The sequence below is a fragment of the Hyperolius riggenbachi genome, chromosome 1, assembly GCF_040937935.1.
Source record: "Hyperolius riggenbachi isolate aHypRig1 chromosome 1, aHypRig1.pri, whole genome shotgun sequence".
NCBI classification, from domain to species: domain Eukaryota; kingdom Metazoa; phylum Chordata; class Amphibia; order Anura; family Hyperoliidae; genus Hyperolius; species Hyperolius riggenbachi.
In genome coordinates this window covers 238,455,380-238,479,438 of record NC_090646.1, presented here as the reverse complement: position 1 = coordinate 238,479,438, position 24,059 = coordinate 238,455,380, and the positions used below count along the sequence as shown (strand labels likewise).

The window sequence follows — 24,059 nt, the reverse complement described above, 5'->3', positions numbered from 1 at the left end:
TATGGTGGTGGTTCCATCATGCAGTGGGGCTGTGTGGCCAGTGCAGGAATCTGCAAAAGTTGAGGGGCGCATGGATTCCACTTAATATCAGCAGATTCTGGAGACTAATGTCCAGGAATAAGTGATAAAGCTGAAGCTGGATCTTTCAACAAGACAACAACCCTAAACACTGCTCAAAATGCACTAAGGCATTCATGCATAGGTACAAGTACAATGTTCTGGAATGGCCATCTCAGTCCCCAGACCTGAATATAATTTAAAATCTATGGTGGGAGTTAAAGAGAGCTGTCCATGCTCGGAAGCCATCAAACATGAATGAACTAGAGATGTTTTGTATAGAGGAATGGTCCAATATACCTTCAACCAGAATCCAGACTCTCATTGGAACCTACAGGAAGCGTTTAGAGGCTGTAATTTCTGCAAAAGGAGGATCTACTAAATACTGATTTCATTTCTTTTTTGTGGTGCCCAAATGTATGCACCTGCCTAATTTTGTTTAAACAATTATTGCACACTTTCTGTTAATCCAATAAACTTAATTTCACTTCTCAAATATCAGTGTGTGTCTTCTATATGATATATTTAACTGACATTTTTTATCGTAACAACCAACGATTTATACAGGAAAATCATGACGATTAACAAGGTTGCCCAAACTTTCGCATCCCACTGTATATAGTTAATTTAATATGTATAACGCACTATACAAATATAATTCTTACAATATTATTTTCAAAAGTATTCCAAACACTATTTTTGTTTTTTAAGTCTTTTATTAAAAATATACTCTCAGTTACAACAGATGTACACTATACAAATCTGAATGATAATAAAAACATACATGTCAAAAAGATTCAAGCATAAACAACATTTCTTTCCATCCCTGTGTAATAGTTCCACAATAAATGCAGTGCTTTTCTTGTACTTTGAGCCTTTTATCCAGCAATATAAAGTCAATTGCTTTATATTTGTTAGCCTATAAAGAACTAAACCCATGTGCAGTAATACTGGATATATCAAGTGGCTGTACTACAAATCGCACCATAAAATGCCTTAAAATATTTTCTAGATTCACTCTCTGAAAGACACTTTGAAAGGCTGTATAGTAACAAGCAGTATGCGCACACCACCTCCAACTTGGCAATGCCCAGGACTGTCAGTTAGTCACACCGCTGTTTCTAGCATGCAGGCAGGAGGCAGGGCTATGTTCCCATCACCCAAACCTTTTTTGTTCTACAGTGAATGATGTTTAGTAGGTGTTTAACTGCCCACAGGTGTGCTTGAAATAGATGCAATGTTTTGACAGTTGGACACTACCACTTAACCACAAGTATCCCTGAGATGCCTGTAAGTACCTTTATAACAAATCAAATTCTTCTTTGTGTGCTTCATCAGCCTCCCAGTCTTAGATATACTCTTAATAGACACTTTTACTTGTATGATTTTAGCTTTGCCCCACATCTTCTGTTGTCCTCCAGCCAATAAGAGCATCTATAAATAGAGCTTTCTTTGCTTTGAAGAGGGTGGAGTCCAAAGTCTGATATGTTAACAGCTGTCTACCGTTTTAGTCAAAGCTACGTCTCCCAGTTAAAACCGTACTGGAAGGTCTGCATTGCCCTCCATTTCTCAGTGCCTGGAACACAAGTATAAGACCCCATGGGCTTGATTCACTATGCGGTCTTTAGGCGTGCTAACCAGGGTGCTAAGTAGGTTAGCATCGGTTTTCTCAATCAGATCGCGCGCTAAGCGCACTAAGTCCCATAGGCTTTAGTGGGCACCTCGCGCGGATCACTACTTCTCACATTTAAACTCAGTTTAGACGCAAAAAGGGCCAGTGCTAACAGTTAGCACTGCTTTGTGAATCGAGACCCATTTGGGAAAACTCTTATTACCTCAGATCCCCAGCATAATTTGTGAGGTTACAGAAATCTTGTACAATTTCCAGGGACATTAGGAACTTCTACAACTTCTCTTTAGTATTCCTTTATCAAAGTGATCTTGAACATTCTACATCCATCAAACTACATACCATTTTTTCCGAAGAGTCAGAACACTGTGTATGCACTAAATGTACACTGCCAGTGTGTTGTAATAGAAACTTGCTCAAATGAGTTACAAGATGAACTCATGAAAAATAATGTTGCTTTTCCCTCTCAGTTCGGCCTCTGATCTTCCAGTCACCGAGTGCCTTCCAACTGCAATTTAATGTTAGTGCTAGGAACAGTCAATGAGAAGCAAATCATTTCGAGTTGATGCAGGATTTTGCTAATTTTGTATGCAAATTTATGCAGCTTGAAAATGGACTAATCAAATTTTACCTCTGCAGGATTTGATTGGTTCATGTTCAAGCTGCATACATTTGCATACAAAATTTGCATAATGATGTATCAGCTTGAAATAATTTGCATCACATTGACCATCCCTATTCAGCGCTTAGCAAGCGATGCAGTTATCAGGCTTCAAAGAGTCACTTTATGTCATGTCTGAGTGTTGGTGTGCTCAGATGTGCCTCCATGTGGCGGATGGCTCTCCACTGCCTATGGTAGTGGCCAGTGCCCAATAGAAACAGGCAGTGGATGTACTGCCTGCAGCAGCCTGTGTGAAGGATGCCTTACTGTGTTCTCTTGCTACCCATTGAAGCTGTCTATTGAAACAAGTGCTGCCCCTTGCATAAAACTGGTTAATTATAAAATGCTTCTTCTCCCTGCACTTCTGGCAATGACTACCTTGGCTGTCTGTTGAGTGTACCAATAATGGATCAACTCATTCAACAAAGTAGAAAGTCAAATCTCAAAGAATAAAGTTCTGATAATGGCACTAAAATAGTCAACAGTCAAGGTTTCATGAGACAGTTTCACTACAAGATGAGTATGACAATCCTTCAACTTAGCCATTCATTTTATTACTTCAAGATTTACACCCAGCACATAGCAACACAAGCTACAGTGTCAATAATGGTGATCTCAGTGTATATACAGTAATTATTCAATAGTCAAAATAAATGAAATAATAAAAGAATGCCATGAAACATTGCAGTCTGATTGGTGTTCATCTGTACCATTCCCGAAAATGCAGTAACTGACAAACACAATAAAAACACACTTTTATTTGCAACCCGAACCACTCCTGAGGTTCGTGTGAACAGAAATGCCACAGTCTTATTCATGTCCATTGTTACCAATAAAGTGCTTCTTATTCTGCACTGAGGCAAGAAATATTGTATAGCAAAGCAGAAGAGGACAGCCTCTATACAAATGAAAGCAATTCAATAGTCATAAGCTATAAAGCATAAATCAGCAGTACATTTGCAAAAAAAATGAATACAAAAAACTGGAGATCTATCACATCCATTAAAAAAAAGTAATTGTTTAAACACTTCATATATGTTTTGCAATAAAAAGGACAGAGATGTAGAGTTTTCTATTCCAGTCTGATGTACAGTGTATCCTTGTTATGGGAATGAAGGTTTTTATCAATCTTATGAATGTTTTTTTTTTCAACTTTTTCACACATAGTAAACAATTTGTGCAGGTAGAACATGCAAGCCAGACATACTGTATGTGCACAGTAACCAGTATGTGGTGCAGAATGGCCATTGTAATAGGCCACTGCTGATACTGTGCATCATGACTAATTCTCTTTAAAAGCTTACTATAACCACAAATGTTTTCCTAGTCCTTAATAGGGCTCTTTCACACTAGAGGCTGCAGTAGAAAAGGCTGAAAGTCAGCCTTTTGCTTAACGCCAATACATAGCGTTTTCAAAGCGTTTTCAAAGCGTTTCACAGCTCATATGAAAACGTCCTTTTTTTTTTCTATAAAAATAAGTGAACAAGTCAGCTGTAAAACGCTTTGAAAACGCTGAAGTTGGCGTTTTCCATTGACTATCATTGAAACGCCAACAGCCAACTTTGGCTGTAAACAGCCCTGAAAAAGCTCCTGGGAGCGCTGAAACGCAACGCTCCAAAACGCCGAGTTAGATGTGAAAGGTAAAATGAAAGTCTATGGACTTTCATTTTACCTTAGAAAACGCCAACTTCGGCTGTGGCGTTAAAACGCCGATAAAGTCCTCTGGTGTGAAAGGGCCCTTAGGGCTCTTTCACACTAGAGGCTGCGGTAGGAAAGGCTGAAAGTCAGCCTTTTGCTTAACGCCAATACATAGCGTTTTCAAAGCGTTTCAAAGCCTTTTGAAAGAGTTTTACAGCTCATATGAAAACGTCCTTTTTTTTTTCTTCTATAAAAATAAGTGAACAAGTCAGCTGTAAAACGCTTTGAAAACGCTTTGAAAACGCTGAAGTTGGCGTTTTCCATTGACTATCATTGAAACGCCAACAGCCAACTTCGGCTGTAAACAGCCCTGAAAAAGCTCCTGGGAGCGTTGAAACGCAACGCTCCAAAACGCCGAGTTAGATGTGAAAGGTAAAATGAAAATCTATGGACTTTCTTTTACCTAGCAAAATGCCAACTTCGGCCGTGGCGTTAAAACGCCAAAAAATCTCTCTGGTGTGAAAGGGCCCTTACAGCCGCCAAGTTTTTGTCTGAATAGAAGCTGGTTGAACACCTGTCAAACAATTTCTAAAGTAACTGGTCAGAAGCCCAGATTTTCACCCACTTCCTCTACCATAGACTATCATTACTAAAAGCTGCAATCTTCTCAGACAGTTAAGTCTGTGCCTCCCCTTTGCAGTCACTTGAGGACCCACCCTTTACCCCCCCTTAAGGACCAGCGTTGAATTCTGTGATCTGTGCTGGGTGGGCTCTACAGCCCCCAGCACAGATCAAACACCAGGCAGAGAGATCAGATCACCCCCCTTTTTTCCCCACTAGGGGGATGATGTGCTGGGGGGGTCCGATCTCTCCTGCCTGCGTGTGGCTGGCGGGGGGGGCACCTCAAAGCCCCCCTCCGCGGCGAAATTCCGCTTCCCCCTCTCCTACCTGGCCCCCTGGTGATCGGGGCTGCACAGGATGCTATCCGTCCTGTACAGCCTGTGACAGGACGTCCCCTGTCACATGGCGGCGATCCTTGGCCGCTGATTGGCCGGGGATCGCCGATCTGCCTTATGGCGCTGCTGCGCAGCACAATGTAAACAAAGCGGATTATTTCCGCTTGTGTTTACATTTAGCCTGCGAGCCGCGATCGGCGGCCCACAGGCTATTCACGGAGCCCCCCGCCGTGAATTGACAGGAAGCAGCCGCTCGCGCGAGCGGCTGCTTCCTGATTAATTAGCCTGCAGCCGGTGACGCAGAACTGCGTCGCTGGTCCTGCAGCTGCCACTTTGCCGACGCGCGGTGTGAGTGCGCGGTCGGCAAGTGGTTAAATGGCAATCAAACAAGCAGTGGTGACCCCAATAGAGCCTTAAAGTAAAACTGTGGAAAGAAGTTAGATATTAACCCACATAAAGTGAAACCTCTGGGTAATGAAGTGCAGCTTTTACATGGAGTAATGTAATCCAGTGGCTTCCCTCTTCGTAGGTGAGTATGTAACTTTTTTTTTCCAAGTAACAGGTTTGCTTCAAACTGACTGCTTCAACCTTGATGCTCCAGGACATGCAGGCAGATTTTAAGACAGTGCACATAAGCTTAATTTCATACAACATAATGGCCATACAGGCCACTGGTTGGTTTGATTTGACAGTGTAAAACAAAGGAGGAAGCAGGATTTTGTCTTCCACATTGGAGATGCCTATAAAAGAGACATCAACATTATCACGATAAATATGACAATTTTTTCTATTTTTATTTTACTATGGTGATATATAGTACAGGAATCTCACTCATTCTTTGCTAACTAGTAAGATATTAAAGGATATTACAAAAAGAGGATATTTTTAATTTAAAAAATGCCTAAAGAATGTGGTTAAACATTTTGGCATCATTGCACTTTTTCAAAAAGAACCCCCTTTTTCAGTGAAAAAATAGATGGTATCCAACACCATTTATTCCATAGTCTACCGGGCAAAACTTTGCTTTTCATTTATCTTCTTGTAAATATGAAAACAAAGGACAATGACAGAGCCATCGCTACTGATGATAACCACAACATAGCACAACATTCTGAGGAAACAACCGCAATATCAAATGCTTTCCATATCTCTAAATAGGACTTCTGTACTTGTCAGGTGGCCTTCTGGCCACTGCTTCATTTGCCTTCGGTATGAGGTGTGCCTTCTGCCAGTTATGAGTTTCAGCTCTTTCTACATTTGTTATATTGGATTCAGATCAGGATTTATAGCAGGCCTATTGAGGACAGTCCAAAGTTTGCTCCTCAAACACTCAGGTCTTTTTAGATGTTTGTTTCTTTCATTGTCCTGTTGCCCTGCTGTAGGACCCATGACCTGCCATTGAGAGAGCTTTCTTTACTCTGGCCAATATGTTTTGCTCCAGTGAGCCTTGAAAAGCATCTAATTATGCTGTGCCCTGCACAGAATAAAGGCATTTGATGCCAGAGGCAGTAAAGCAATCTCATAATATTAAGGCACCTTCTTATTTTTCACGTTAGGCATCACGTAATATTTTTTCTTCTGTGGACATAGAGCTGCTGTGACATACTAAATTGTCCAACCTGCTTTAATTGGTCCTAAGGTCATTCTCCCCATAGGACACGTAAACATGCATTTTAACTACAGTCAGGCTTTGTAAAGTCTGTCTTCCATTAGTGGTTTTCTGAGTACCCTACGATGGACGACAGTTCCATACAGATAACGGTACATGGTACAATTCAAATTCAAAATGTCTGTACTTTGATCTCAAAGGTCAACCGAGATCCAAACTTTTTCTTGGTTCTTTCTCCAGAACCCCCGCTGTCCATTTGTTCAGTTGTTCAGTCTGGGTACCGTTTCAGGCAAATCTGAAAAATTTGCATCTTCCAGTTAGGCATGTTGCCATGTACCCTCCCTTCTTATATTCATTTGTAACGTGGGTGTAACGTGCACTGTGTGCGGTAGTGCACAGCTCAGCTCACATTTTTGCAATGGAATCAAATGGCAATGTGCACCTGTGAACAGGCCAATTGTCCGATCGTTACGTATAATGTATTGTGTTCAAATAATTATAACCTTACATGTGACCATATTTATGGTGGTTGGCCATGGGTCTGTATAAATTCACTCATTGATATTAGCTACCATGGTCACAAACACATTAATCTGATTATAGATTTTTATAGCCTTTGCCATGCTTGGCTATGAACATCTTTTTCTTCTCAGACAGCTCTCTGTTTTTTTCTCCTCTTGTCTATATTCAGTGTACTGCACAAAAAACTTCTTTCAATTCATATAAGATGATTTTGAGACTGAAGACACCTGTGATACTAACGAAAGCAAATTGTTTTATTGAGCATTCACTAAAAAGGCTTTAAGGGAATCTGAAGTGAAAATAAACTTGTATGTGTAGTACAGCTAAGAAATAGAACAGTAGTAGCAAAGAACAGAGTATCATATTGTTTCCAGTACATGAAAAGTTAAGAAACTTTACTTTTCATCTATGCAAAAGAGCTCCACTGAGCTCTCAGACTAATTTAGTCGGCTACAGTGCTATTTTCTGAAGCACTTACACATCAAAGAAACAGTGAAAGACAATTTCAGATTAAGATTTTACTGCAGGGAAGTTCAAAGGTTCATTAGCTCTGTTGTGTTTCATAATTTAAAATGCAAATAGTAGAGAATGATGCCAAAAAGCTATACAACTGAAAATAAAAATATGAAACTAATTTCTTTGCTACTAATGTTTTATTAATTATCTACTACACATACAATTCATTATATTATACGTTTTTTTCCACTTTAGTGTCACTTAAAGTTCTGAGGGCTCACTCACAGTGCACAGTTTAGTCTGCAGTATGCAGGAACAACAGCCATTGCATAGAAAGCGATGCAGATTGTTTCCACCAGTGCAGTGCATTGCAGTGGTGGGTAATCATTCTACGCTACAGGACTGCCGCAGTCTGTTAGCATTGCAACACAGAGGGCCACAGGTGACCATGCATGCGGTACCTGTGTTCAATAGTGTAAGTGGGCTCTAAGAGCTACGAGTAATTATGTCCATACCACTATCATTTGTTTATATTTACAAGAAGATGAGAAGTCTTAAATGTAATTGCAGATATTGGTGAATCGGCTGCAATTTTTGATGATTGCAACTTAAAGTGGTGTTGTCAAAACACTGATTGTCTAAGCACCCTAGCTGCGTTCTATTTCACACAGGAGTAAAATGTGGTAGATAAAATGTACTTGTTTCAGTTTCAACTTATTGTATGCCCAGGGGTACCATGGGTTTGGCCACATGTGTTTTTTTCTTCACTTGCTTACTTCAACCTGATTCCATGTGTCTGTTTACTAAAAATATGCCTAGTAGTGAAGAGACAGACTAATTTCGGACCCTGTGCGGACGTGTGTACCTGCACACATTCTCACGCAATAGAAGGCTGCACTTGGAGACTTTTTTGCTGTCACAAAGTTAATTAATAATGAGTTTGAAAATAATTCTTTAGGAAAATGTTACAGTTCTATTTAAAGTAGAATGAAACTCTGAAAATCACTCAATAAAAACATGTGTCTCTACTTTTTATCACCACAAAAACTCAAAAATATAATAAAGGAATTCAGGAAAAAGTAACTTCATACAAATCCTTTCTATAAATTCCTTTATTATATCTTTGAGGTTTTGTGCATTTTTCAGAGCCTCAGGCTCATTGTGTCATATTACAAATTAAAAGTTCCCAAAGTACAGTTTATTCTCCTCTGAAAGCTGCCATTGCATTTATTGCATAGCTGCTATATTTATAAGTACCTAGTGACCATTTATCTCCTATTTAAAGGGGAACTGAAGAGAGAGGTATATGGAGGCTGTCATGTTTATTTCCTTTTAGACAATACCAGTTGCCTTGCAGCCCTGCTGATAATCTGCCTCTAATACTATTAGCCATAGCCCCTGAACAAGCTTGCAGCAGATCAGGTGTTTCAGTGGTTCAGACTTATAAGTCTGATCTGACAAGACTAGCTGCATGCTTGTTTCTGGTTTTAATCAGATACTACTGCAGAGAAATAGACCAGCAGGGCTGCCAGGCAACTGGTATTGATTAAAAGGAAATAAACATGACAGCCTCCATATACCTCTCTCTTCAGTTCCCCTTTAAGCTTATGTGAAGCATGCAGCTGAGAATAAGCACCGCCAGGAATGTTTACTAATTGTGGCTGATAAGGAAACCTAAAAAAAAAACAATGTAATCATTTCCTTGGATCTGGTCTACTCACTGAAAAAAGTACTGTTTTTGAGGCTGTGTTCCCACTTGATCTGAGAATGAACATTTTTGGTCAATTCCCCGCTCATCACAAAACTGACAGTGAATGGCTTCTATTTTATAAATAGGAGCTGTTCACACTTGTCACTCTGCAAAGGATCCGTGGGATCCATTGCGGTAAGCGGGCCACACTTCTGTGTTGTCCTGGGCAGGCAGATGTGTTCCTCATATAGCCTATGGTGGTAACGCTTCTGCCCCAGGCTCCAGCCAAACCAGAGTGGACTCTACACTGTCCACTCCCGCTGGCTGCATGTGGTCCGATGGCAGATGTGAACTGAGCCTTACTGTTTGAATGCCGTCCTTCTCTAAATTTTTTCTCCAAGTAGGATTTATGCTGTAATTCAATTTTTAGAGAAAAGAAGAAATGCAGAGTTTCAAACCACTTTAACCACTTGCCAACCGCACACACTCATACCGTGCGGCGGCAAAGTGGTAGCTGGAGGACCAGCGACGCATCTGCACATCTGCACCTCTGCGTCGCCAGGTGCCTCCCTAATTAATCAGGAAAGGCCGCTCGTGCGAGCGGCCGTTTTCCGTTAGATCACGGAGCGGGTCTCCGTGAATAGCCTGCGAGCCGCTGATCGCGGCTCGCAGACTAAATGTAAACGCAGGAGACGTTTGTCTCCTTTGTTTACATTGAATGGCGCTGCTGCTACAGCGGCCGGTAACCGCCGCCATGTGACAGAGGACAGCCTGTCACAGGCTGCACAGGACGGATAGCGTCCTGTGCAGCCCCGATCACCAGGAGTGAGAGGGAGGAGAGGGAGGGGGAGAATTTCGCCATGGAGGGGGGCTTTGAGGTGCCCCCCCGCAACACCCAGGCAGGCAGGAGCGATCAGACCCCCCCTGCACATCATCCCCATAGGGGGGAAAAAAGGGGGGTGATCTGATCGCTCTGCCTGCAACCTGATCTGTGCTGCATCCCCGCACAGATCATAAAAAAACACGCTGGTCCTTAAGGGGGGGTAAAGGCTGAGTCGTCAAGTGGTTAACCTTCCTGGCGGTAAGCCCGAGCTGAGCTCAGGCTATGCCGCGCAGGAGGCTATCTCAGCTTCTGGTGGGGCGATTCGCCCCATTCAAAGTGCTGTACGTGCAGCTAGCACTTTGCTAGCCGCACGTACAGCTTGATTGCAGCCACTCTGCAGCAATCGCCGGCACGCAGCGGCGGAAAAGGGCCCCCCCGCCAGAGCCCTGCGCTGCCCGGACCAATGAGTTCCAGGCAGCGCTATGGGCTGGATCGGAGGCGTCTGACGTCCATGACGTCATTCCGATTGTCGCCATGGCGACAGGAGAACGCGTTATATATACGCGTTCCCCTGTTTGCTATTGATGCCGGCGACAATCGCACTAGAGGGACACATGCACCCTCTAGTGGTGTTTCATGTAGCTACCACTCTGGTAACTTTACATGAAACAAAAAATTTTTTTTAAAAAAAATGGATTTCTGCCCAATTGGCAGAAAAAATGAAACGCCAAGAGGGTTAAGAAAAAAAAATTAGAAAAAAGTACAAAGAATAATTATGCTGTATAACAGGGAATACAGATGTGGACATTATTGTTTTATCATTACAAATCATTAGATTAGTCTTTTATGCCTCCTGAAAAGTGAGGTGATGAAATAAAATGTAACTGTTGCATGTATACTTGTATGCTGTTTGTATGTCATCAAGTAAAGCAAAGCAATAAAGATTTAAAGTATTGCTTATTTTGCAAAGATATTCTAAAATGGCCTGGGCAGGGTTGTTAGTTCGCCAATGGAATATTTTAGAGGTTATTTATCAGTTATAGTTATTTATTTATTTATTCATTAGGTGAAGACCATTTTTGCAAGATTGCTTGTGACTGCTGATCCATCTAAAGGTGGCCATACATGGTACAAGTTTTCATTTTTTCGATTAGATAATTTTGTTCGATTATTCCGTTAGATCGAATATAAAGATTTTTCCAGCATGTCCGATCTGATTTTTCTCGAAAAAATGGGATAAGCGTTCAAATTTCTTGATCGAAAAAAACACATTTTCAACTTTCATTTGATTCGATCATTTAGATCAAATAAACAGGATAATCGTACGTTTTTATTGTACCATGTATGGCCAACATAAGACTTGCTAGATCCTATCCCGTTTTAATCCTTTAACCCCTTCTAATAAAGTCTTTGCCAAGTACATTTTTGGCTTGGGTGCTGAACATCTGGACCTTACTGAATATGACAAGAGCATGTAATGTATACTAATAAGGACCCAGCTGCTCAGCAGGGACACTGAACATTCAGATCTGCTGCTCTCATATTACTTAGGACGCTATAATTATACCAGCTAGAGTAGAAGAAAAAGAAGCTTTAAGATTTGCCACAAATGCGCTCCAATCACTAGATCACTATTATCCTTTATAACTTGTCAACTTATTATGCAGCATTGTGCAATCATTTATAAACAATTCGAAAACACATAACACAAGAGAGAAGGGGAAGAGGATGGTGCCACATCAGTGCAATTTATATTCCCTTAAGAAGGTCATTAACTATAAGATTCTTCGAATGATTGATTCTCTGATTCTATTGTAATGTTTCTGATCGATATTACGATCAAATCAGAGAACTAATCGTCCAATAAACTGTATCATTAATGGCCACACTTAGACAGATGGGGCATGGTCTAATACAGGTACCATCTGTCTAATTTTGTCTGGCTTAGCATAGGAGAGAAGCAATCATCTAGTTTGCATATTGCACCAGAATAAATTCAACAATCTGTTTGACAATCTAATTTGCATAGATAACAGAACTAGCTTTAAGGGGCCCATATACTGGTCGATTTCAGCCTTTGATCGATTGATTCAATCGATTAGAAATCATTTGCTGATCAATTGGTCGATCAATCAACTTTCAGCTGATTTCTATCGATTTCGATTGATTTGATCTATCTGACAGGATGAAAATGCTAGGTCGACCTGCTGCCAGCCCATAGAGTTGCTTTGGATCTAATAGTCCAATAATGCATTTAGATCGATTTTCAGAAGATTTCCAATAGATTTAATTCTGAAATCTATTGGAAATCTGTTCCTAGTGTGTGGCACACATCAGATTCGACTTGACAGGCATCTGACAGAAATCTATCTGATGGTCAAATCTGCTGCAAATCTATCAGTGCATGGCCACCTTTAGAACACTGTGCTGGAAAGGGACTTCATACAATTTCTTATTAGTACTAGTACTATACAGCATGCACCTATGATTATCTCATCATGTCCCATGTCACTTCAGGTAAGCTTTGAGACCAGTATGAAATCTACTATAGAACACGTTTATTTCAGATGCTAGTAACATATTTGCTTTTGATAATTTCAGCATTTACTGTACATTGTTGTCACCCTCACAGGAGCAATGTTGACCTGTTTCAAGTTAAATTGCTGCTGACAGCATCCTGCTAGTATTTCTAGCATGTATAATACTCCTGTGTTATATCGTTTTATTCTGAGTGGCAGACATTCAACTTGATGTGTTCAACAATTCATGTTTTAACTGTCTGTCAATATAAAAAGCACAATAAACAGCTATAGCTGTTATCATTAAAAAGATAGGATTCTTGAAGCACACTATACATACCAGCTACTAGGCAGAGTAGCAATAAAGACTTTACAATAAAATATTTTGCAGCACAAGTATTTAAGCCCTTTAAAAAAGCCCCTAAAGCAAATGGTTTGTTGTCTTTTTTAGCATTGGTTATTTGATTTACATGTTGCAGCATTTGTATAGGATGGACCAAGATTATTATTTACTTGCAGAAGTGTCTTTTTGGGTTCAGATTACGTATTTAATTAGAGTTGTTGTGAGCTCTTCTAGGCTTTCTAACGGAACAATCTTGTACAGAAGGTTACATTAGGCATCATTAGAGTAAGGTACTGCTTATGTCAAAATGACTCACCAGGGATCATTGGTGACATTTGTTTCCAAATCCATTCATGTAGATGGTTTATCTGCACATAGCAATACAGTGATCATTGCTTTCAGTCCCAAGTATTGTAGCTACACACTGCACTGGTAGACTGTCCTTATTTAGGAAGACACAGCAACAACATAATGTTAGGGAACGCCATCATTGCATAGCTAGACAAACCGTACTTTTCTTTTTTTCTCCTTTCATACAAAAAGAGCTCAAACATACTAAAAATATCAATACTATACAAAGTGTTTCTAAAAACAGATTCTCTCACGTTTCTTTTTTTCCTTTCATATTTCAAACAAGGCATTAAAACAGATATAGAGGAAACCTTTGGAAAATGTAGCTATTCCAAGTTTCAATGGACATCTAATTTTGGTTACTTTTGCTATGTTCTAGAAAGCCCAAACTCACACATTCCATAAGCTTTGAATGTTTCTTCTTCAGTTATTTTCTCTTTCTCTGCTTCTTCCATATAAACGATTTAGCCATCCGTCACCTTTGTTCAATAGCCCGGACGCAAAGCTTTCCAAGTAGGGCTTCTTCAGTCCCACAAAACTTTGTGATAGTTCCACAGTCCCTTAGTCCATGTGAAACCCGGTTCAAAACAGCAGACATAGTCACTGCCAGGGAAACAAAGAGGTCATTTCAAGGTCATTTCAGACAGATACAGGCTAATGTAACGATCAACATCTTTATCAAGGCTGAGGGGATGGCTGATTAATCTATTCTGAGGTCATGGCATGGGGAATTTGATGGCGTGGAAGTTTGGGCGCCCCATAGTAGATATTAACAACAGCTGTGTTCGGAGATTTGTACCTACCCTTATGCTGCAGGACAACTCTCACTACCTGGGGGGGGGGGGGGCTATGTATACTGGGGGACACCTGCCAAATCTATACTGGGGGTAGGTTACTTATACTGAGGGACTATTTGTACTGGGGGGGATACCTCTTACCACTTATGCTAAAGAAGGCTACTTATACTGGGGAGACATCTGTAACTACACATACTGGGGGGGCAACCTAAACTGGGGTCTACTTATACTGGGTGAACTACCTCTGGCTACCTATACTAGTGTGCTACCTCTGGTTACTTTTACTTGGAGGCTAACTCTAGCAACCTATACTAGGGAGACTTGTATCATTGTAAGAAAATAAGCTGTTATTATGGGACAAGGTGGTCTGATGGGGGGGGGGGGGGGGCGTAATTTCAGTGTTTGTCATAGGCGCTATATTACCCAGATATGCCCCTGTAAAGACGTTACACTATATGGGAATTCCCCATATCTTGTTTTATTTTTACCTATGAATACATAAATGCTGATTCTAGACTAGGATCTTCTATGCAGCATACAATGTGACAACAAACTACACTGCACTTAAAGTAGGTCACCTTGCTTATTGTAGCAGGTAGTGAATGGCTATGCTTAGAAGCCCCTGTGTGTAACATGCACGTTTGTGTGTGGCAGTGACATTTGTATAAGCCACAGGTGGTGACAGAAAATACTCCCTCACTACATACTATGTAGAACATTCCTAGTCATTAACAGGTTCCTGACAAAACTAGAGTAGAGAGTCTTCAGATGTTTCCGTCTGGCATTGTCTTTCACTAATTACACATACCGAAGGTCATTCACTTTCCCAAGGTACCACAACAGTTATGGAAACCAATTAGTATTAACTGAGGCTATTTTTAAAGCGATGATCAGTTTGAGAATTTCCCTTATTGTTGATTAATAGCCCCACCATTCCACTGAAACAGTCCTTACTTAAATTGCTAATGACATCTTGGTTACAAAATCCAAAGACCAATTCTCCATACTCTATGCTTCTCCAGAATCTTTCATTACTAGGAATTACACTCTTGGATTTCCTCTAACACGCCTAGATACAATGTTATAACTTATCAACCCAACCCCAAGCCAACTGTCTGTTGGTGTACCCCAAAGTTTAGTTTTTGGACCCCTTCTCTCCTTTATCTACATGCATGATCAGGGACAATTAATAAGCTCTTTTGGTTTCCAGTATCACCTCTTGGCCGGATGGTCGAGTGAAAGAGAATCTGAAGGCAGATTAAAAATAGCTTTTTAGCTTATATTCAGCAGGGACATGTTTGCCGCTGCTAAAACGCCGATATCCTGCGGCATAACGAGGGGTCTTTACCCCCCAAATCCCCTCCGTGGTACCCGGGGAGAGCTTCCGTGTGAGGCAGGGCTATGAGCTGCAGCCCTGCCTCACACGCGTCTGTCAGTGGCGAATCTCCGCCTCTCCCCAGCCCCTCTCAGTCTGCCTTCACTGAGAGGGGCGGGGAGAGGCGGAGATCTGCCGCTGACAGACGCGTGTGAGGCAGGGCTTCAGCTCATAGCCCTGCCTCACACGGAAACGCACAGGGGCAGCAAAATCCACGACCAAGAAAGTCATGGATTTTGCAGGGGGGATTTGGGGGGTAAAGACCCCTCATTATGCCGCAGGATAGCGGCGTTTTAGCAGGGGCAAACATGCCCCTGCTGAATATAAGCTAAAAAGACATTTTTAATGTGGCTTCAGATTCTCTTTAAGGGCTCTGCCTCTGACACAGGAGACCAGGGTTCGAATCTCGGCTCTGCCTGTTCAGTAAGCCAGCACCTATTCAGTAGGAGACCTTAGGCAAGTCTCCCTAACACTGTTACTGCCTATAGAGCACGTCCTAGTGGCTGCAGCTCTGGCGCTTTGAGTCCGCCAGGAGAAAAACACAATATAAATGTTATTTGTCTTGTCTTGTCTTGTCACTGATGAAACCCAAATAAATTCCTCAGTCCCTGACCTTTATACACTATTATATCAAATCCCTTACAGCTTATCTGCTGTGTCTGCATTTATGGCATCCTGTTTCTCAAAATACAGATCTTGTCACCATTTCACTCTGCTGCCCCACCTGTAGCTACCATTAGTGATGGATGAACTTGTTAGTCGACATGAACGATTATTAGTCCACTTTTAACATTATAGTCAATGGCCGCTGACTTTAGCGGGTAATAGCAAAGCCCTCATACATCCTAGAATAAACAACCGTGCAGGGTAGGTTAAGGAGAAGAGTGAGAACAAGGGGGAAACGTTTATTTCAAAAGGACCTTGCAGTTCTTAAAGGACTTACGAGGCCAAGTATACAAAAAATAAATAAAAAAAGTTAGCTACCTGGATCAGCTTGTAAGGCACGGAGGACGCCGTCCGCGCCCTCCGTGCCGTTCCGCCTGGTCCCCGCCACTGAACAGCCCCCTGAACGGTCCCCAACCGCGCGGCCCGGTTCGGGCTCCCCAGCCTGTACCAAGATGGCCGCCGGAGCTGGCCGCGGCTGCGCAGTCCGCATAGCCGCGAGTGCGGCTGCGCAGCTCTAAGGCCAACCCCCCGATCCACATAACAGTAGCGTGGATCGGGGGGTTGGCCTTAGAGCTGCGCAGCCGCACTCGCGGCTATGCGGACTGCGCAGCCGTGACCAGCTCCGGCGGCGATCTTGGTACAGGCTGGGGAGCCCAACCCGGGCCGCGCGGTTGGGGACCGTTCGGGGGGCTGTTCATCGGCGGGGACCAGGCGGACGGCGTCCTCCGTGCCTTACAAGCTGATCCAGGTAGCTAACTTTTTTTATTTTATTTTTTGTATACTTGGCCTCGTAAGTCCTTTAAGAAAACTGTTATAGTTAAGATAGGAAAAAAGTTTTTTTTTCAAATGCGGTTACATGACAGATAGGGTCAGTTCACACTTGCAATAAAAACACACCCGTTTCGCACGCTTTTTGGAGCGGACAAAAATGGAGGAACAGATTGTGATGTTAAAAATATTGACCATCTTGACTTGCAAATAAAAATGGATCCATTGGATATGTTTGTGAAAACTAAGAAGAGAGTCTGAACTGTGCATCCCCACAGAGGCAATGAAAGCCAATGTAAAAACGGACCTTCCATTCACACACAGAACTTTGCAAACAAATCGTATGGCAAAGGGGATTGCCTTAGCTTCCTGCTCCTCCCCTTGGCCTTAGCATCAGCAGGGCTTGAGCAGGGCTTCAAACATACCGACCAAGTGGTATTTTAGTGGTATATTAACCACTTGCATACCAGTAGTCTCACATTAACCACTTGAGGACCACAATACTAAACCCCCCTAAATACCAGGCCATTTTTTGTTAATTGGGCCACTGCAGCTTTAAGGCCAAGCTGCAGGGCCGCACAACTCAGCACACAAGTGATTCCCCACCCTTTTCTCCCCACCAACAGAGCTCTCTGTTGGTGGGGTCTGATCGCCCCTCAGATGTTTATTTTTTTTTATATAAATATTTATCTGTGTGTTTTTGTAATACTTTTTGCTATTTTTTTTATCCCCGCCCTCCCTTCCCCCGCCAGCCAATCACTGTGATCAGCTGTTATATTCTTCAGCCTATGACAGCCTATCACTCCTGAGCCAATGGAGGGGACAGCCGTGTCACACGGTCCCCAGTACAGCGGTGCAGCAGATCGCAGCGCTGTACATGGTTTATAGACGGCGTCTAACAGTCTCCCGGTGGCCACTGGGAGACTCAAGGCAGAGTGGAGCTCCGCCTTCCAAGCAGAATATGCGCGCAGCCTACGCGAGATCCAGAGGCGTAAGTAGAAGGGTGCAGGCATGGCAAGTGCTATAGGCGCCAATAGCATTGTGGGCGCCATGCCTGCGCCCCTGTTGTGCCACTGAAGCTGCCTGGTATGTGTCCTGATAGAGGAAACACACAGGCAAAGCTGCTCAGCTGCTCCTTCTGTCCAGGGGGAGAGAAAAGAGAGGAGGCGCCACTAGGGGGAGCTCCAGGCAAGATAGTGCAATGAGCTCTGAAGGCTCGTTCAGAGACCGGGAAACACGCTGAGAAGGATTATGGGGAACACGCTGAACAGGATGGTTGGGCTCCCTCCCTGGCTGCAGCTGCAGAGAGATGGAGACTTGAGAGGCAAGTGACTGAATCATCTCTCTCTTCTACAGGTGGTTGACCAGCAGCGCTTTCCATTCCTGCCTGCACTATTTTCCTACCATAGTCATATGTCTATGTATGTATCGTGTAGTGTATGTATTTTCATCTAGGGCCAATTTAGGGGGAAACCAATTAACTTATCTGTATGTTTTTGGGATGTGGGAGGAAACCGGAGTGCCTGGTGGAAACCCATGCAGACATGGGGAGAATATACAAATTTTTTGCAGATGTTGACCTGGCTGGTATTGGAACCAGGGACCCAGTGCTGCAAAGCGAGAGTGCTAACCACTACACCATTGTGCTGCCCTAATGTCCTACCATATTATTATTATTATGTATTTATATAGCACTGACATCTTCTGCAGCACTTTACAGAGTACATAGACATGTCACCGACTGTCCTCACAGGAGCTCAGCTCACAGTGTAATCCTACCGTAGTCATAGTCTAATATCTTACCATATTAATATTATGTATTTATATAGCACTGACATCTTCTGCAGCACTGTATAGAGCACATAGCCGTGTCTCTGACTGTCCTCAGAGGAGCTCTCACTCTAATGCCTATCATAGTCATAGCCTAATGTTCTACCATATTATTATTCTGTATTTATATAGCACTGACATCTTCTGCAGCACGTTACAGAGTTCATAGTCATGTCACATATTAGTGTTAGGTGTTAAAAGGGGAAAGGTTAAGGTTAGAATAGAGTACAGGGAGGGAAGAAGAAAAGATATTTCCGAAAAAGCAACTTTAGCAATATCAGGCGCCAAAATACATGAGAAAGGATGCTGTTTTTATAAGGGGAGACTCATACCCGGGGGAGGAGGGGCAAAATTTCAGTGTTTGCCATAGGCGCTATATGACCCAGGTACGCCACTGGTGAGATCTCCTGCACAAGCCAGCTCCAGGACCTTATGCCAATTGGCGTTAGGTGGTCCTGGGGCTTACTTATGATATTATGTATGTGTAGTACAGCTAAGGAATAGAGCACTACCAGCACAGATATGAATCTAATGCTGGGTACACACGATGCGTTTTTTTTTTTGGTCGAATTTCCGTCCGATCGATTTCCGATTCGATTCTGTTATCTTTTCTTATCTATTTCCATTCATTTCTATGAGAAATCGATCAGAAAAACGATCTGAAATAAGATCGGATATGTCGGAAATTATCTATTGAACCATCTATCTCAGGGGTAGGGAACCTTAGCTCTCCAGCTGTTAAGGAACTACAAGTCCCACAATGCATTGCAGGAGTCTGACAGCCAAAGTCATGATTAATAAAGGCAAATGCATGCTGGGATTTGTAGTTTTATCGAAGCTGGAGAGCCAAGGTTCCCTACCTCTGATCTATCTGATGAAAAAAACGTATGGTTATTCCCAGCATAATATTGTTTCCAGTACAGGAAGAGTTAAGAAACTTCAATTGTTATCTATGCAAAAGAGCTTCACTGAGCTCTGTGACCCAAAAACTCTTTGACAGCACTGTCTTTTAAAGCTCTTATCTCAACCTGTCTCTCATTGATTCTTGTTTTCTTGCAGAGGAAAGTTGAAATGGTTATTAACTCTGCTCTGTGAAATAATTTAAAATGCTGACTATAATGTGTAAACTGCACATATTAGAGAATCATGCAATGTTATAGAAAAAAAAGCTATATAACTGAAAATTTATGAGACTAATGTTCAATTAATTATCCGTTCTACAAATAGAATTGATTATATCAATTTTTTTTTAAACAAGGCCATATGGGTAAAAAAAAATTGCTCGGTACAGCATAACCACTTCCAATTCCTTCCTATTGGTTAAAAAGAAGTACATTACCATATTAAAAACACCCACCATGTTTTAACCATACGTTAAAAAGTACTGGAGACGTGCTACAAAAAGTACATAATTGTTGAAAACTGATCAATTTTCAAAAAAAAACGGATCTATTTTGAATGGATGTGTTTTGAACCGGTCCTTAAAGGAATCATCAGGCAAATTAAAAAAAACTTTACTCACCTGGGGCTTTCTCCAGCCCCTTGCAGCCAACTGTCCCATGCCGACCGCTCCGCTCTCCGCCGCCGTCCCGGTGTCCGCGCACGGTGCAGAGGCCGACCCCAGTGGTCGTCCTTACTGCGCCTGCACGAACCGCCGCTGTCAATCAAGCCCTGTGACGGGCGAGCCGTCAGTGCGCAGAAAACGCAGCCGCAACCGACTTCCTGCCTCGGTTGTCGTTGCGCTGCCCCAATCAGAATCTCATGTCTGTGGACACCAGGCAGTCCAGCCTGGGGGGTCTCTGCTGTCTTCAGAGAAATAGTTAGCCTAGTTCTTTTCATGAAGCCTGTGCCCTGTGACTTGCTAATGAAGCCAGAGGGGTAACACTCAGATGTTAATTAACAAACCAGGAGTCTTTTCAGAGCCAAGGAAGCTAATCCCAGCAGGGGGCAGACTTAGCGGAACCATTCAGCCAGGATAGGGAAACATAGAGTTATGATCTTTATGCATGTTTTAGAAGTACCATACATCGGAGAAATGTGGAAGTTATATCATTCTGCTGGTCCGGATCTTGTGAGTGTTTTGATATTAAATTTGGGCCCCTAGCCTAACCAGAACGCTGGGAATTCCACCGTTTTTTAACCGGGCATGCAAACATGCCCAAGTTTGATATCATATTAATCGGTAGGTTCTGGGGATCGAGAATATGTAATTATTATCTGTGTGCCGGCCGCGCAGGTCTGCCTAGGGAACCTGTCAGGATTATGAGTTTGCTAAAGCCCCTGCCCAGATGTGATTACCATAGTCCGGCCTGGGGGGCCGACTCTGGAAGCCCGCCTCTGAGCTCATCTCCATTAAAAGTGAATGAGCTGCCTGAGAAGAAATTCCTCCCTTTACCATCTTCAGGACACACGGCTACTATGAGGAACAAGTGGTGGCCATATTGCCAGAGCTAAAACAAAGGACATCCTCCATTTTGTTTGGATTCTAAATCTTGCTGAACTTTACTCTGCAACAAAGAACTCTAAGAACTTGAAACCGTTTTGCTTGAACTTGACGATTTTCCCACAAAAGGACATATTTCCACAAACCATAAGTATTTTTCTCCCTTCTTTTATTTTTCATACTGGCTATTACTGTCTTAATAATTGTGATTTTTAATAATTGTCTGTATATATTAATTATTTATATTGCGTGAATAAACGACTTTCTCCAAGTCATTCACTGTTTCGCTACCCTGCTTATCAGCACACACAGAAATGATCCCGGGTCTCTGAAGATACGCTACTGTTTGTTTGTTGTTGGCTAGACAGAATATCGTGTGTTTAACCGTTTTATTCGCAGGATTAGTCAGTCAGTTAGTGGGCCCCACGGTCCCATAGTAACCGCGGTGGTGGCAGTTTACTCTGAACCAGTAGGTGACGTTGTAATTACCCGTGTCTCACAGGCTCCCTTCTGAGTTGTCTGCGGCTAATTCTTAACGGTTCCTGCGCATTGACTGCGACCAGAGTTCGCACGATCTGTGCGCTGGCACCGTTTAGAAGGCTAAGGGCGGTCAGCCACTGAGGGCTCCTGTGACAGTGTTAGGCAGCGGTTGGGACCTGTGTTGTGCTGAAAGTATCTGCGATAGCGCTAGCGCTATCGAGAAACAAACTAATTCGTTGGTGTAGCTGGAAGGCAATATATTTTTTATATATACAGAGAGACTGTGTAGCCAGTACCCCTCCCCAAAAGTTTTATTTTATTTGGCGTGGAAATGTCCGGGAACTACAAGAAAATGTGCCTGGCGGACCTGCAAAATCTTTGCCAAGAGAGAGGCATTGATGTCGGCCGCAAGAAACAAGGGGACCTGGTAACGGCATTGTTTCAATGGGATACCCAGCAACTGCAGGAGCCGGATGTGTCTGCTGAGGTAGACGCTGACCCATCTGACTCAAGGCAAGGGGAACCAGAGACTGAGACTCCTGACCGTACAGAGGTTGTGCATCCTGAGGGCCCTGCATCAACAGTTACGCAGGAGAATGTCAGTGTGGACCCCAACCCCAAAGTTTCTGAAAATACTCGCCCGGAACTGGCCAGTACTGGACTGTCCAGGGGTGCTGACCCGGTAATGCAGCAGGCATTACAAAAGCTGATGGAGACTGACCTGGACAAGTACATGCAGTACATGGAAGCCCGCGAGGAGCGGGAACGCCAATCTGCAGAACGCAAGGCTGCTGCTGCTGCTGCTGCAGAACGCCACGCGGAGAGGGATGCCGCTGAGCGAGAACGGGAGCGCCAACGACAGCATGAGCTAAACATGGCAAAAGTGCAACAGGCCAGCCGGAGTTCACCGCCCAGCCTCCCTGCTGAAGGAGCTGCAGCACCCGTAAGTGCAAAATTTAAATTTGCTAATATCGAGAAAGACACAGACATTGACTTGTTTTTGCGATCTTTCGAAAAAGCATGCCGTCAGTATCGTCTGTCCCAAGACCAGTGGGCCAGACATCTGACACCTTTGCTGCGCTACAAAGCGCTTGATGCTTTCGCAGAATTGCCTGCGGAAAAGGATAATGATTATGCTGCTATAAAAGACGCTATCATTACTAAGTACCAGCTGACGCCAGAAGCCTATCGGAAAAAGTTCAGGGCCTGGCAGAAAAAGTCTTCTGATTCGTACCGAGATGTGGTCAGCAGCTTGCTCACCACACTCCGCCAGTGGACGCTAGGCCTCACCAAAGGGTCTTATGGCGTCCTGGAGGACTTGATAGTCCTGGAACAATTTCTGAACATTTGCCCTGCTGATGTACGCCAGTTTGTGCTAGAACGCAGGCCGGCTTCAGCAACTGTCGCTGCAGACCTTGCTGAGACTTTTTCAACTACCCGGGTGGTTGATACCCGCAGAACTGTCCCATCCAGCTGGAGAGGAGGTCAGCCCCATACCTCGGCAGACCCTCCTGCCCCTGTGAGCCGTCTGCCACAGAGGCCACCCAGCGCAGCTGCTGCACCCAGGCCTGCAGCGCCTGGAGAGGTCACCTGTCACTACTGCCGCCAGCCCGGACACATGAAATTCAACTGTCCGGAGCGGAGACAGACACCACCAGCACCTGGATCATCTGCATCACCTGCACCTCACCCACAGCAGAGGCAACCCGCCAGCGAACCACAGCCTGGATCATCAGATTTTGTCCTGTTTGCCCGCGGAAAGGAAATCCGCGACCGAACCGACCAGCAGCAACTTGTTAGAGTGAACGGCAAAGTTGTCACCGGATTCCGAGACACCGGAGCTGACATCACGTTAGTTCACTCACACCTTGTACCAAAGGAGAGCATCAGCTCCAGCCGATCCCTTGCCCTTACTGGAGTAGAGGGCACCCTTTTCCACATAGCCCACGCAAAAGTGAAGCTGGATTGGGGAGTGGGAGGAGTCCAAGAACGGGTTGTTGGGGTTATGAAGGATCTCCCAGTCCCTGTGTTGCTGGGGACTGATTTGGGCAAGCTTGTGTCCTACTATGAACCTGCCACGACCGCCTTGTCGCTCACGGAAGGAGACGGACTCTCCACCCACCACCAGGTACTTTATACACTTGGGGGAGCACCAGGGGGAGGTGGGTTGAATGTGCCCAGTTCAAGGGTACCAAGTTCAATTGTGCCTGCTTCAAAGGCACCTGAGTTTGAGGTACAGACTGTCTGTTGTGATGATGCTGTAACTGTACCTGAGTTTCCTGTACAACCTGTCTGTAATGAAAAAATGTCTATACCTGTCAATGTCATTACTGCATGCAATGATGATTTGAGTAATGTCCGTCTGTGCCATTCTGACAGTGTACCTGTGCTAGCAATACCGCGCAGCTGCACTGCTCAGAACCCGAGCTCAGAACAGGTGGAGGG

At 43.5% G+C, this 24,059-nt stretch overlaps 1 protein-coding gene across 1 annotated transcript in view; it reads right to left on the bottom strand.

The window, feature by feature from the left end:
* Window positions 1-753: 753 nt before the first annotated feature.
* Window positions 754-24,059, bottom strand: part of C1H4orf54 (chromosome 1 C4orf54 homolog) — a 43,603-nt gene continuing 20,297 nt past the window's right edge. Inside the window, exon 2 of the mRNA XM_068231804.1 lies at window positions 754-13,858. The gene's annotated coding sequence lies outside the window, so the exon portion shown is untranslated. The remainder of the gene's footprint in view (window positions 13,859-24,059) is intronic.